We start from the raw sequence: 13,730 nt of genomic DNA on the forward strand, positions 1-13,730 counted from the left end.
TGGTACAGCACTTCAATATGGAAGTATTCCATAAAAAATTGCAATGGTTAATAGTTCAGATGAATTGGTGAAATAACTCGGTAGCACAGTGCAGGCGGTGCCTATTGTTACTTAATCTATAAACCTAGTGGCCACACATAGCAAACCACACATTTCGTTTTTTACAGAAACATTGAAACATTTAACATCAAGATTATTAATACTATTATCTCAGAAGAATGTTTATTGAATCCAAGTATCAAAGATTTCTCCAAAGAATCTAGCGTTCTCATTATGGCCCATATGCAATTCACGTTTTTAAGTTTTTTTTCTAGGTGATATTTTCAAACTTTTAAACCACCAGCAAGCAAGACATTACTCAAAATAATTTCGATAGTACTTTTCCGCCAAGTGTTGGGTACTTTTTCAAATATAAAATGCATGAAATTTATTTTAAAGAGAATATGGACATTATCACCTAGGGGAAAATACAATTAAAAATGTGAATTGCACATGGGCCTATGTGTCCAAAGTATTTAAGTTTTAATAGTAGTATCAACCCTTCTAGTGAACACTCTGGCCTTAATTCTGTTAGTATTGACTGGTTAGAACTTCGGGCAGTCCAGGAAACTCTCAGTAGCTTTCTTCAAACCCAGAATTCAAAAGCATTGATTTTTCTACGCATGACCTTATTTATAGTACAACTTTTACAGCCATATGTTACTACAGGGAAGACCATAGCTTTAACTATTCTGATCTTTGTTGGTAAGTTGACATTCTATCCTTTAGTATCTTGTCCAAATTTGCCATAGCATTCCACCCAAGTAACAAGTGTCTTATATTCTCATGGCTGCAGTCACCTGCAGATATCTTTGATCCCAGGAAGATGAAATCTTTTACAACTTCTAATTTTTCTTCATCTATTTGTACATTGTTCATTGGAGCAGATCACATTACTTTAGTTTTCTTGATGTTAAGCAGTAGACCAGCTTTGGCACTTTCCTGTTTGACATTCATGATTAGGCTCTTCAATTCTTCCTCAATTTCAGCTATCAGAGTGATACCATCGCCATATCTCAGATTGTGAATATTCCTGAAAGCTATTTTAATTTCAGCATGTGACTCATCCAAACCAGCTTTCCACATGACATATTCAGTATACAAGTAACATAAATAAAAAGACAATATGCAATAGGAAAATTTTCAGTTTAGCTTTTTATTTATGCCAATATGTTAAGAGCTTTGTTTATCCCTTGCGTCACACTTATAAAGAACACGTTACTGGATTGTTCCTTGGTTATTTCCTTGACTTCCGTACCTGTAGTGTGGGGATAACTTACTTTACCTTGTATTCAGTATTGTGCAATAAAATGTATTTTAAACTGAAAAGACAAAACTACTCAGCCTCAACTGATGTGGGTGGCATGAATATGGGCTGCTGGAGCGGACAGTATTTGACTTGGTTGAGTGCAGGTGTCAATTCATCACTTTGTTTTGTGTGTGCTTGTCATCACAGTGAACCACTGAACTGTTCTGTGTCCCCTGGTGCTCTGAGTGACATCCAGTCTCATTCTCTGAAGATTGTACTGACCTCATATGCTGCTATTCAAATTACCTGAAGTTCCCAGCTGAGTCTCCAGTTACAGAGTTCATTGTGGACTTACAGTACGTGATCACATTTTTGTTGTGGACACTGCACCTTGTCAAAGTTGTAAATATATACTACTGGTAATAATGCTTGTTGGTGAAGTTAAAGGTTTAGAAATTAAGTTTTGCGGATGATTGCATCATAGCTAAAGTCAAACAGAAGAAAACGCAGCCTGTCAGTAGTGAAGTAGTGGTAGTGACCACCTTCAAAGTCTCATTTTAAATTTTGCTGTCTTTATAGATATTTGTTAAGCACGATATGCACGCTAAAGTGAATTCAGCCAAGGCAGTCATTCGTGGCCAAGAATCTAGTTTTGTACCAGTGTCCCATAAGTCGCTTAAAGAGACACTGAAGTCTCCTAAAAATCATGTTTTTAACTAAAAAATGTGTTTAACGTCTTTGCCCTACCTAAACCGCCACATCCCCGCTGCTGAAATCTATCTAAATCCCCCCTAACTCCCCCCTCCCTCTCCCCCGCAAAATCCACGACTTTCTTGGTCGTGGATTTTGCTGCTGTTGGAGGCAGAGCTATGAGCTGCAGCTCTGCCTCCATGCCCGTCTATCAGTGGCGGATCTCCGCCTCTCCCCTGCCCCTTTCAGTGAAGGAAGACTGAGAGGGGCAAGGGAGAGGCGGCGATCCGGGCTGACAGACGCGCTGAGAGGCAGAGCTGCAGCTCATAGCTCTGCCTCTCACGGAAGCGCTGCCCAGATTGCCCCCCGGGGAGTTTGGGGGGATTTAGTTAGTGTACAGCGGTGGGGATGCGACTGTTTAGGTAGGGCAAAGATGTTAAACACATTTTTTAATTATAAACATGATTTTTATGAGACTTCAGAGTCTCTTTTAAGGAAACCTGAGAGTAAAAAAAAGAAAACATTTATAGGTACCTTGGGCTTCCTCCAGCCCTTTTTATGCCATGGACTCCTGCACTGTCCTTCTGTGCCACCTCGATCCTTTGCTAGCCGTTTTGGTAAATTTTCCTGTTGCTGCATACTGCGCAGGCGTGGCCCGGCTGCACACACACGCTCCCATCACCGGGCGAGCCTTTTGCGTCTGTGCAGTAGCGTGTGTCTCAGCAATGGGAGCATGATGGGGGTACTGGGCCAACTGGCAGCTACTGGAGGATCGGGACAGTTCAAGTTCATTAGAATGGCTAGGGAACCCACAGCCTGAAGGGAGTTGGAGTAGACCCCAGGTACATATAAATGCTTTCTATTTTTTGTCTCACATACACTTTAAAGAGACACTGAAGCGAGAATAATTCTCGCTTCAGAGCTCATAGTTAGCAGGGGCACGTGTGCCCCTGCTAAAACGCAGCTATCCCGTGGCTAAACGGGGGTCCCTTCACCCCCAAACTCCCCCCGCAAAATCAACGATCAAATTGGTCGTAGATTTTGCTGCTCCTAGAGGCAGGGATAACGGCTGCAGCCCTGCCTCTAGTCGCGTCTATCAGCAGCGCATCGCCGCCTCTCCCCCGCCCCTCTCAGTGAAGGAAGACTGAGAGGGGCGGGGGAGAGGCGGAGATACGCGCTGACAGATGCGCGTGGGGCAGGGCTGCGGCGGTTAGCCCTGCCTCAACCAGGAAGAGATCCCTGGCTGCACGGAGGGGTTTTCGGGGGGTAAGGGACCCCCGTTTAGCCGCGCGATAGCGGCGTTTTAGCAGGGGCACACATGCCCCTGCTAACTATGAGCTCTGAAGCGAGATTTATTCTCGCTTCAGAGTCTCTTTAAAGATCCAACATGCTGGATCTTTATACAGCAGAAACAACCAAGCTCATTGTTCCCCTCCTTACCTCACCCGGTAGAAGCTTTTACATCATGTGCCGTATGATGGAGGGAAGTTAGTATATTGGCACAACTTACAACTGTAGAAATACTGGGAGTGGGTTAAAGGGACCCTGACCTCTGAAAATAATCGAAATTGGTACTTACCTGGGGCTTTCTGCAGCCCACCGTAGGTCGGGAGATGCCACGGCGGCGTCCTGGCTCCTCTTCTAGTCTCTCCGCACAAATGGCTCCCGGCGACACCGGGCCCGAGTGTCGGGCCGTCTCTTCCTGGAAGATGACGTTAGTCCTCATCACGCGGGCCACTTCGCGTCATCACGCCGGCCAGCGTGATTGTACTGCGCATGCGCAATTAAACCGCGCATGCGCAGTACAGTCACGCCGGCCACCGTGGTGACGCGAGGCGGCCAGCGTGATGACGACTAATGTCATCTTCCAGGAAGAGAAGGCCCGACACTCAGGCCCAGTGTCGCCGGGAGCCATTTGTGCGGAGAGACTGGGAGAGGAGCCAGGACACCGCCATAGCATCTCCTGACCTACGGTGGGCTGCAGAAAACCTCAGGTAAGTACCAATTTTGATTATTTTTAGAGCTCGGAGTCCCTTTAAGGGCCTGTTCACATATGGGGGTTGATTCACAAAAGCGTGATAACTGCTATCACAGCAGTTATAACTGCTATCACAGCAGTGCCGCTTGTAGTGCTTTTCACACGAACAGCAGAAACCTTTGCTTATCACGTGAACTAACGCTGATCACGTGAAAAGCACTGCGAGCGGCACATCGCATGATAACTGCTGTGAGTCTAAATAGCTTTTTACATCTTATATTTATAATCCCTGAGCTTTTTAAACCTGTTTTTTTTTTTTCTAAAATTCATAGTTTTAGTTGTCCCCTTGCTCAAAATTCTGTTAATACCAGGTTAAATATTACCACATTGTGATCACTATTTCCCAAGTGTTCCTGAGGTTACACATTTAATACAATGGGGTCTATTCAGAAATACATTTAACGGGTGTGAGGCAAACTACAAATTTCATATGGGCCTATGGGCCTGATGCAATTCACTTTTTCTCCTAAATTTTTTCCTAGGTAAGGGCGCGTTTCCACTTGAGCGGAAACCGCCGCGAATCCGCAAAGTTTCCCCGCAGGCGAATAGTGCGGGGAAACTCTGCCATAGGGTGCTACCGCTAGCGATTCAGACGGATTTTCCATCCGAATCGGCACGGGAGGCTGCGGATCCCATAGCTGTGCATGGCACGGCTGATGGGATTCGCCTGCTTTCCCCGCAGACCCGGAAGAGATGGCTCGCGTCTCGCAGACGCGCGCCGCTCAAGTGGAAACGCGCCCTAATACTTCACATCTTATTAATGACTTTTAAGCCTCCAGAAGGCAGGAAATTCCTCACAATAATTTTGACAGTACCTTTTCACCTACTGCTGAAAAGTAATTTTAAAGAGAACCCGAGGTGGGTTTGAAGAATATTATCTGCATACAGAGGCTGGATCTGCCTATACAGCCCAGCCTCTGTTGCTATCCCAAACCCCCCTAAGGTCCCCCTGCACTCTGCAATCCCTCATAAATCACAGCCACGCTGCTGACAAACAGCTTGTCAGAGCTGGCTGTGTTTATCTCTATAGTGTCAGTCTGCTGCTCTCCCCGCCTCCTACAGAACTCCAGTCCCCGCCTGCATCCCTTCTCTCCCTGCTGATTGGAGGGAAGGGACGGGGGCAGGGACCGGAGCTATGCAGGAGGCGGGGGAGCAGCTGAGACTGACACTACAGATGTAAGCACACCCTCACAGCACGGCTGTGATTTATGAGGGATTGCAGAGTGCAGGGGGACCTTAGTGGGGTTTGGGATAGCAACAGAGGCTGGGCTGTATAGGCAGATCCAGCCTTTGTATGCAGATAACATTCTTTAAACACACCTCGGGTTCTCTTTAAACAGAAGATGAACATTATCTACTAGGAGAAGACTTAGAATAAAAAAATGAATTGGATCGGACCCAACATGCCTGGTCTACTTCAAATGACCAAATCAAGTAGAGCATTTTTCATTGTTAATTCAGTTACAATTTGAAACAATTAATGGCCTTGTAGCGTTGCTTATAAAATGTGACTTTTAGTCGAGTGAGTAGCTTCAATATTTCAGTTAAAATTTGGATATTTGAAGTCATCAATAAGTTTGACCTCATTTTTTGTTAGTAGATTTTTCAGTCTGCTGCCGTAGTTGTACTTTCTCCACATCATGTGTGTGTGTGGGGGGAGGGGGGGCTGTAACAGACCCCATGAAGCGACCGCATTGGGGCCCTTGGGCCAGAGGGCCCTTCCTCAACCAAAGTATTAGCTGTTTATTGGTTCTGTGGTGATAATAATCACTTCTATAGATGCTTTGAATAGTAGTAATCATTAGCAAACTGTTCTCCATCCCCTTCTTGCACCTCTGACACTTTGGATGACCTTGGCAGGTTTGGTTGCGCTGTATCAAGTGTTACATATAGAGTGCTTGGGGGAGCCCCATGTAAAACTGTACTGCATCACAGTCTTCAATCAGTTCTTTGTTCATAACAGATGATAAAGAAGTTTTAACAAACAGACAGACCTCTCTACCTTTTCTGTCTCATCTGACCTCCCTAAACACACAGGCCCTTATCCAACTAATTTTTTTCTCCTGAGTTTTCTCCTAGAAGATAAATTGTGATCTAATCTGAAAATAACCATCTACTTATGGCTATCATCCAGCCATGTCTCTGTTATTCCCACAATATCATAGCCTTTATCACTCATTAACTCGAGTTTATCAATTTTCTTTGTAAGATTTATTGCATTGGATAACATGCAGTTTATGTTTCTACCACCACATTTTACTTTTTAAGTAATACCTTATGAAGCACATACAAGTTTAATCACCTCCTTATATTCTGTGCTAGATCCTTTCCCCGCTTATAGTCTTATTGTCCCAGACTCCCATTATCTATCAGCTCTGTCTTGTCCACATGTACCCTCTCTACCCTTCCTCCTCCCAACAGGTTCTAGTTTAAAATCTTCTCTAACCATCTCTTCCAGGACAACTGCACTCACCCCAGTTAGGGGCAGGTTATCCCTACTGTGGAGCCCAGTGGCATAGATAAGAAGCTGTGGGCCCTGGTGCAAGTTTTACATTGGGCCCCCCAAGCACTCTAACAATTGATACTGCGCACCAGACCTTGCCAAGGACAACCACAGTGTCAGAGATGCAAGACGTGGCTGGGGAACAGTTTGTTAATGATTACTACTATTCAAAGCATCTATAGAAGTGATTTTTACCAGCACAGACCAATAAAAAGCTATTACTGTGGTTGAGGGAAGGTGTGGGGCCCCTAAGGCCCAAAGGCCTTGGTGGGGTCACAAATTCTGTACCCCTTATTGCTATGCCACTGGTGGAGTCTAAATGCCGACCGTCTGCCCAGTTCTCCAAAAACCGAAACTATTCCTTCCTATATTAACTTCTCAGTTATTTAACTCCCTAAGCTCTTTCTGCCATTCAGGTGAAGCTTGTGGTGCTGGAAGTATTTTTAAAAGCCTCACTTTGGAGGTCCTTGCTTTGAGTTTATACCCATATTTTTAAGGACCTTCCATCTTCCACTAATTTTATCATTGGTTCTTATGCTTTACCATGACAACTGGGTCCTCCTAAGCTCCACTCATCCATCTGACTTTGCAACCCGCTATACAGTATGTTAAAGTGGACCTGAACTCTAGCACAGGACAGATGTAAAACATAGAGCAATGCACCCTGTTTGCATTTAGAGAGTTTAGCCTGTCTAATTCCCCCTCATTTGTATCTAATCACAAGTTGTAATTTGATCTCTCAGCTGTGTCAGCTGACTGCCACAGCAGATAAGCTCATTTGAAAACACAGGATGTTAACAATATGCCTGCTTCCATGAAAACAGGAAGTAGAAACACTGCTGATGTATTGTAGGATGTGTATCAGCTGTAACAAAGAATTGTTTTTCATTTAAAGGTTATTATGCTGCTGCATATCTTTTAGAGCAGAGAGTAAGTTCTGAGTTCAGGTCTACTTTAAGCCTGGGAGACATTATACTATACAGCATACACAGCCCTTCAACAGATTACCCTGTCTAATAAATCATATATACCTAAACAAATACTTGACTAGTTACCTTCAGGACGATATTTACTCCTGAAGATAGGAAACTGAGAGCCCAATATAGTGTAGTATTTAAGTCAATTACATAGTTTGTTAAAAAAGCAACAAGAGTTGTACTCACAAACATGGGTTGCAACACAGGCAACCACTATCAAGGCAGGTGGGGAGACCGGGAACCTGACCCCATTCAGGTTTAAGATGTCGCTCTCTGTAGATACTAGAAGATGGGGAGGCACTCCTCCACCAAGGGGGGACTAGACTATATACAAGAATTTAAACACAGGCGCCAACAAGGATAAAATCATTTAAAAAACGTTTAAAAGGGGACGTTTAGGTGGACTTACCTCCCTTGCAGATTACTAGACTGAAAGAGTTACTTTTTTCTCGACTCATGCCCTGTTTCATGCCTTGATGTAAATTTAAAATTGTGCTCCACTGTTATGGAATGTTACTTTATTGTTTCGATAAAACTTTTAAAGGAAAACATTACCCTGTCTGCCTACCTGATAATAGAGTCCCCTAAAACTAGAACTGGCTTTAGCTGCTCTACTGTTTTCATTCTCATTTTAGCAGTCACTCCTTTGGTTGCTTGAAGACCTTTCGTGCTGCAGCCTCACTAGCCCAGAATCAGCATCTCTAACCTCATGCAAACATGCAAATTTATCAGGCTGTGCTAATTTAGGATTAGTCTTTTTCCTCTACCCATTCTTCTAACACTGTGACCTATAGTAACCTCTGTAGAAAATGAACCACAAGGTGGCGATGCAGTACAGACAATATAGCATGGAAGAAATAAAATAATAAAGTAAAATAAAGTAGTAAATAAAACAGATAAAGAGCTGCACAGTGTGAGGTAATTTATGTACTAATGTACTTACAATTACGCTTAAATAGATAATATGCACTCCAATATCAGTCAATGGGCTTGATTCACTAAGACAAATAGCATGCCTTATCAAAGTTAGCACGCCTTACCAAAGTTAACACGCCTTATCAGAGTAGAATAACGAACTTATGCCTGCTAATTGGCAATGACGAGTGCTCCACTTGTCCTGCCCTGAGCCCTGCGGGTTCGTAGTGCTGGCTATGCTACTCTGATAAGGCATGTTAACTTTGATAAGGCGTGCTATTTGTCTTAGTGATAAAAGCCCAATATCTTTAATTAAAACATTTAGAATTCACAATTTCTCACAAATTCGTAAGTCATCAAATTCATTAAAGGAAATCCGTTGTGAAAATAAACTGATGATATATAGTTGTATCTATTAAGCGGAAAAGGAAGGAAGGTCCGCACTTGCCAGTAGAATGTAATCCTTTATTTGTGGACATATCCAAGATAACCACAGGCATGCATCAAGAAGCTGACATGGTTCGGACTACAAGTCCTTAATCATAAGACTTGCTGACCAGGTCGGGCACTGCAGTTGAATCTGTGGGTTAGAGCGGTGTTCACCTCTCTTATGTATCTATTAAGGTTGTACAAGACCAATATCTCATAAAGCGCAATTGCCTCGGAGTGTGGGGACGGTATAGGTGGGGGTTAACTCCCCTAAGCCACCACCTCCCTTTTGATGCGGTCCATGCTGCATTGTATCTTTTTACACTTTCGCCTTCAGAGTGGAAGTTCCAGTTTCAGCATTGGAAGATGAAACGTGGCATGGAGTGCACTGAAAGAGAGGTGGCAGCTTAGGAGAGTTAATACCCGCATAACAGCAACTACCCCCCGCGCACACACACACTCCAGGAAGATTTTGTTTTTCACAAAATCATTATCACTCATGTTTCTCCTCCCTAATGTTTTCCTACTACTACTGAGAATTACTTTTTTAAGGATCCTACAGTTATATTTTCTTTTTTAGCTTTAAAGAAGAAAATAAAAGGTTCAACGTTGTATTGTCTCATATGAATGATTCAGTCCCAGAGCTAAAATATATAAACTAGTAACTTTTTTTATCCATCCCCTGCACTCAGGTCAGATCGGGGGGTTGGCCCTAGAGCTGCGCAGCCGCACTCGCGGCTATGCGGACTGCACAGCCACAGCCAGCTCATGCGGCCATGTTTGTAGAGGCAGGAGGTCCCGACCTGGGCCTTGAGGTCGGGAGCCAGCCCGGGGGGGCTATTGAGCGGCGGGACCCGGCGGAACGGCACGGAGTGCATGGACAGCATCCTCCGTGCCTTAAAATATGATGCAGGTATTTTACTTTTTTTTTAATTTGGCCTCGAAAGTCCTTTACCACCGCCGCCCTCAGTCACTGCGCATGCGCGCGTACCCGACACGCACCCGCCAAGCGCGCCCGCCCGCCGCACGCAACTGCCCGCCCACCCAACTCGCTTCCTGGTCTCTCCAGCAGCCAAAACAATACCAGGGACACTGCAAAACTGGTGGACGCAGCGACACTTGGACTTTATTGTATAGGATTGCTCATTTTTTTTATTTGTCATTATCAATGTCAGCTGTTTCCGTTTCATATATTTACTTAATAAGACTGCACTACATGAAAGAGAGAATGAACATTTTTTTTCTGGACATATATACTTCAGGTTATTTCATCAAAGCCACATATCTCCATTTTGACTTGTGCGTGGCAAATACTATAAGCCATGCATCTTTATGACTTGTATCTATTTTTAGATAGCAGTGGCGTATCTTGTTACGCATTTGTTGATCTATTTTTTTCCTGCAATGTGTGTGGGACATTCATTACCACTGATCTAATATGTAGAATTTCACTGAGATGATATTTTAGGTACGGTTTCATCTCCATGACAACACAATGCTAGTCAGAACAGATTTCATACTTAAGAACATTCGTCGTCATTTTATTGTGCTATTTCATATTTGTATGCTGTTACTCTTACATTTGATCAATACATTGTTATAAAGTTCACTTCTTTTATACACAGTGGTTTTCTTTTCTGAATGTTGGAGATTTACTAATAGCTTAAAACAGAACTCAAGGCTATGGAAATAAAAAATCAAAGAAGAGTATACATCTTTAATCTTTATTACCACAATGTCTCCTGAATCCCAGAGAGAAGCTTTTTTCCAGAGCTCTTAGGCCCCGTTCACACTTGCGGTTTTGCAAAAACCGCACCGGATGTCCGGACCGCACCGGAGCCGGATCGGACCTGAACCGTACGGTTCCTGTCCGGATCCGGTCCGGATCCGGTCCGGTTGCATACGGTTTCCGTGCGGTATGAACACGGTTGCGGTCCGGATCCGGATTCTTAAAGAGATAACAACCTGTATAAATACCTGGGGTTCTGGGAGGTCAGCAGAAGCTCTGGGGTCATTGTTGGAGACAGCTGGACGTGTGGAGACCATCCTTGGATACAAAGACAGCAGTTGGGACCATGGATCCAGTCATTTTTTACGCTTATTACCTGGGAATTCTCTCCTTCCTGTTGTTTACCTACTACTATGTGGGGAGAAGGCGTGCTCCTCGCAGGAGATGGTGGGTGCACCCTCTACTAGCCAGGAGGCAGAGGAAGGGAGAGTTCCAGGCCCTCTACCGGGACCTCAGACGACACCCACAGAAGTTCTACAGCTACACTCGGATGTCTATTCCCCTGTAAGTATATAGGCCTAAATACACCAACCCCCACCATTCCTAAACACCCCACCCTCACCCCCACAACACCTCATCCCTGTATACCTAGCTAAACACACCACCCTGACCCCCACACCCCTGTATACCTAGCTATACACTACACCCCCACCCTCCACAACACTCCCAAACCTCTGTAAACACACCTCCCCCATCCTCCACCCAACACCTTGTCCCACAACATACTTTACAGCTTCTTCCTTTACATCTCCTGACAGGTTTGATACCCTTTTGGAGATGGTGAAGGATGACCTTAGGAAGAAGGATACCACGTTCAGGAGAGCAGTCACACCACAAGAACAACTACTCATCACACTGAGGTATGTAAAAACAAATTTTTTTATTGCAAAAACAACCACTTTCCAACATGGAAACATTCTTCCAACATGGAAGACAAAAAAATAACATATCTATGGTATAGCCCGGTCAGTTTTAAGGAACACCAACCACCAACTTTGTGCTGGAAGAGTTGTAGGGCATAGCTGCCCAAGTGTCTTTCGGGGACACCAGGCCCTAAAATTGAAGTGCTTCAAAAACCTAACCACTGGCACATGACCCTCTGAGCCATGGATGAAGGACACAGGTCAGTGAAAAGGCTAGGCCTCTCACCGACCAGTCAAGGTGTCCTTCATCCATGGCTCCAAGGGTCTTGTGCAAGTGGTTAGGAACAAGAACAAAGTGAGGAGCAAGAGGAACCGATGGCAGAGGTGCATGACTACAGGTGCAGTGCAACAGGCACAAGGTTGTGACCCAGGTAGTGTCTTTCGGGGACACCAGGCCCTAAAATTGAAGTGCTTCAAAAACCTAACCACTGGCACATGACCCTCTGAGCCATGGATGAAGGACACAGGGCAGTGAAAAGGCTAGGCCTCTCACCGACCAGTCAAGGTGTCCTTCATCCATGGCTCCAAGGGTCTTGTGCAAGTGGTTAGGAACAAGAACAAAGTGAGGAGCAAGAGGAACCGATGGCAGAGGTGCATGACTACAGGTGCAGTGCAACAGGCACAAGGTTGTGACCCAGGTAGTGTCTTTCGGGGACACCAGGCCCTAAAATTGAAGTGCTTCAAAAACCTAACCACTGGCACATGACCCTCTGAGCCATGGATGAAGGACACAGGGCAGTGAAAAGGCTAGGCCTCTCACCGACCAGTCAAGGTGTCCTTCATCCATGGCTCCAAGGGTCTTGTGCAAGTGGTTAGGAACAAGAACAAAGTGAGGAGCAAGAGGAACCGATGGCAGAGGTGCATTACTACAGGTGCAGTGCAACAGGCACAAGGTTGTGACCCAGGTAGTGTCTTTCGGGGACACCAGGCCCTAAAATTGAAGTGCTTCAAAAACCTAACCACTGGCACATGACCCTCTGAGCCATGGATGAAGGACACAGGGCAGTGAAAAGGCTAGGCCTCTCACCGACCAGTCAAGGTGTCCTTCATCCATGGCTCCAAGGGTCTTGTGCAAGTGGTTAGGAACAAGAACAAAGTGAGGAGCAAGAGGAACCGATGGCAGAGGTGCATGACTACAGGTGCAGTGCAACAGGCACAAGGTTGTGACCCAGGTAGTGTCTTTCGGGGACACCAGGCCCTAAAGTTGAAGTGCTTCAAAAACCTAACCACTGGCACATGACCCTCTGAGCCATGGATGAAGGACACAGGTCAGTGAAAAGGCTATCGACCAGTCAAGGTGTCCTTCACCCATGGCTCCAAGGGTCTTGTGCAAGTGATTAGGATCAACAAAGTAAGGAACAAGAGGAATCAAAGGCACAGGTGCAGGACTACAGGTGCTGTGCAACAGGCACAAGGTTGTGACCCAGGTAGTGTCTTTCGGGGACACCAGGCCCTAAATTATTAGTGCTTCTAAAACCTAACGACTGGCACAGGACCCTCTGAGCCATGGATGAAGGACACAGGTCAGTGAAAAGGCTAGGCCTCTCACCGACCAGTGAAGGTGTCCTTCACCCATGGCTCCAAGGGTCTTGTGCAAGTGATTAGGATCAACAAAGTAAGGAACAAGAGGAATCAAAGGCACAGGTGCAGGACTACAGGTGCAGTGCAACAGGCACAAGGTTGTGACCCAGGTAGTGTCTTTCGGGGACACCAGGCCCTAAAATTGAAGTGCTTCAAAAACCTAACCACTGGCACATGACCCTCTGAGCCATGGATGAAGGACACAGGTCAGTGAAAAGGCTAGGCCTCTCACCGACCAGTCAAGGTGTCCTTCACCCATGGCTCCAAGGGTCTTGTGCAAGTGATTAGGATCAACAAAGTAAGGAACAAGAGGAATCAAAGGCACAGGTGCAGGACTACAGGTGCTGTGCAACAGGCACAAGGTTGTGACCCAGGTAGTGTCTTTCGGGGACACCAGGCCCTAAATTATTAGTGCTTCTAAAACCTAACGACTGGCACAGGACCCTCTGAGCCATGGATGAAGGACACAGATCAGTGAAAAGGCTAGGCCTCTCACCGACCAGTGAAGGTGTCCTTCACCCATGGCTCCAAGGGTCTTGTGCAAGTGATTAGGATCAACAAAGTAAGGAACAAGAGGAATCAAAGGCACAGGTGCAG

The 13,730-nt window shown here is 45.3% G+C and overlaps 1 protein-coding gene across 1 annotated transcript in view; it reads left to right on the forward strand.

The window, feature by feature from the left end:
• The first annotated feature begins 1,611 nt into the window (after positions 1 to 1,611).
• The window catches only part of ACSL4 (acyl-CoA synthetase long chain family member 4), a 186,456-nt gene continuing 174,337 nt past the window's right edge, over positions 1,612 to 13,730 (forward strand). Inside the window, exon 1 of the mRNA XM_068251126.1 lies at positions 1,612 to 1,644. The gene's annotated coding sequence lies outside the window, so the exon portion shown is untranslated. The remainder of the gene's footprint in view (positions 1,645 to 13,730) is intronic.

This window comes from Hyperolius riggenbachi, chromosome 8 (genome assembly GCF_040937935.1).
Source record: "Hyperolius riggenbachi isolate aHypRig1 chromosome 8, aHypRig1.pri, whole genome shotgun sequence".
NCBI lineage: Eukaryota > Metazoa > Chordata > Amphibia > Anura > Hyperoliidae > Hyperolius > Hyperolius riggenbachi.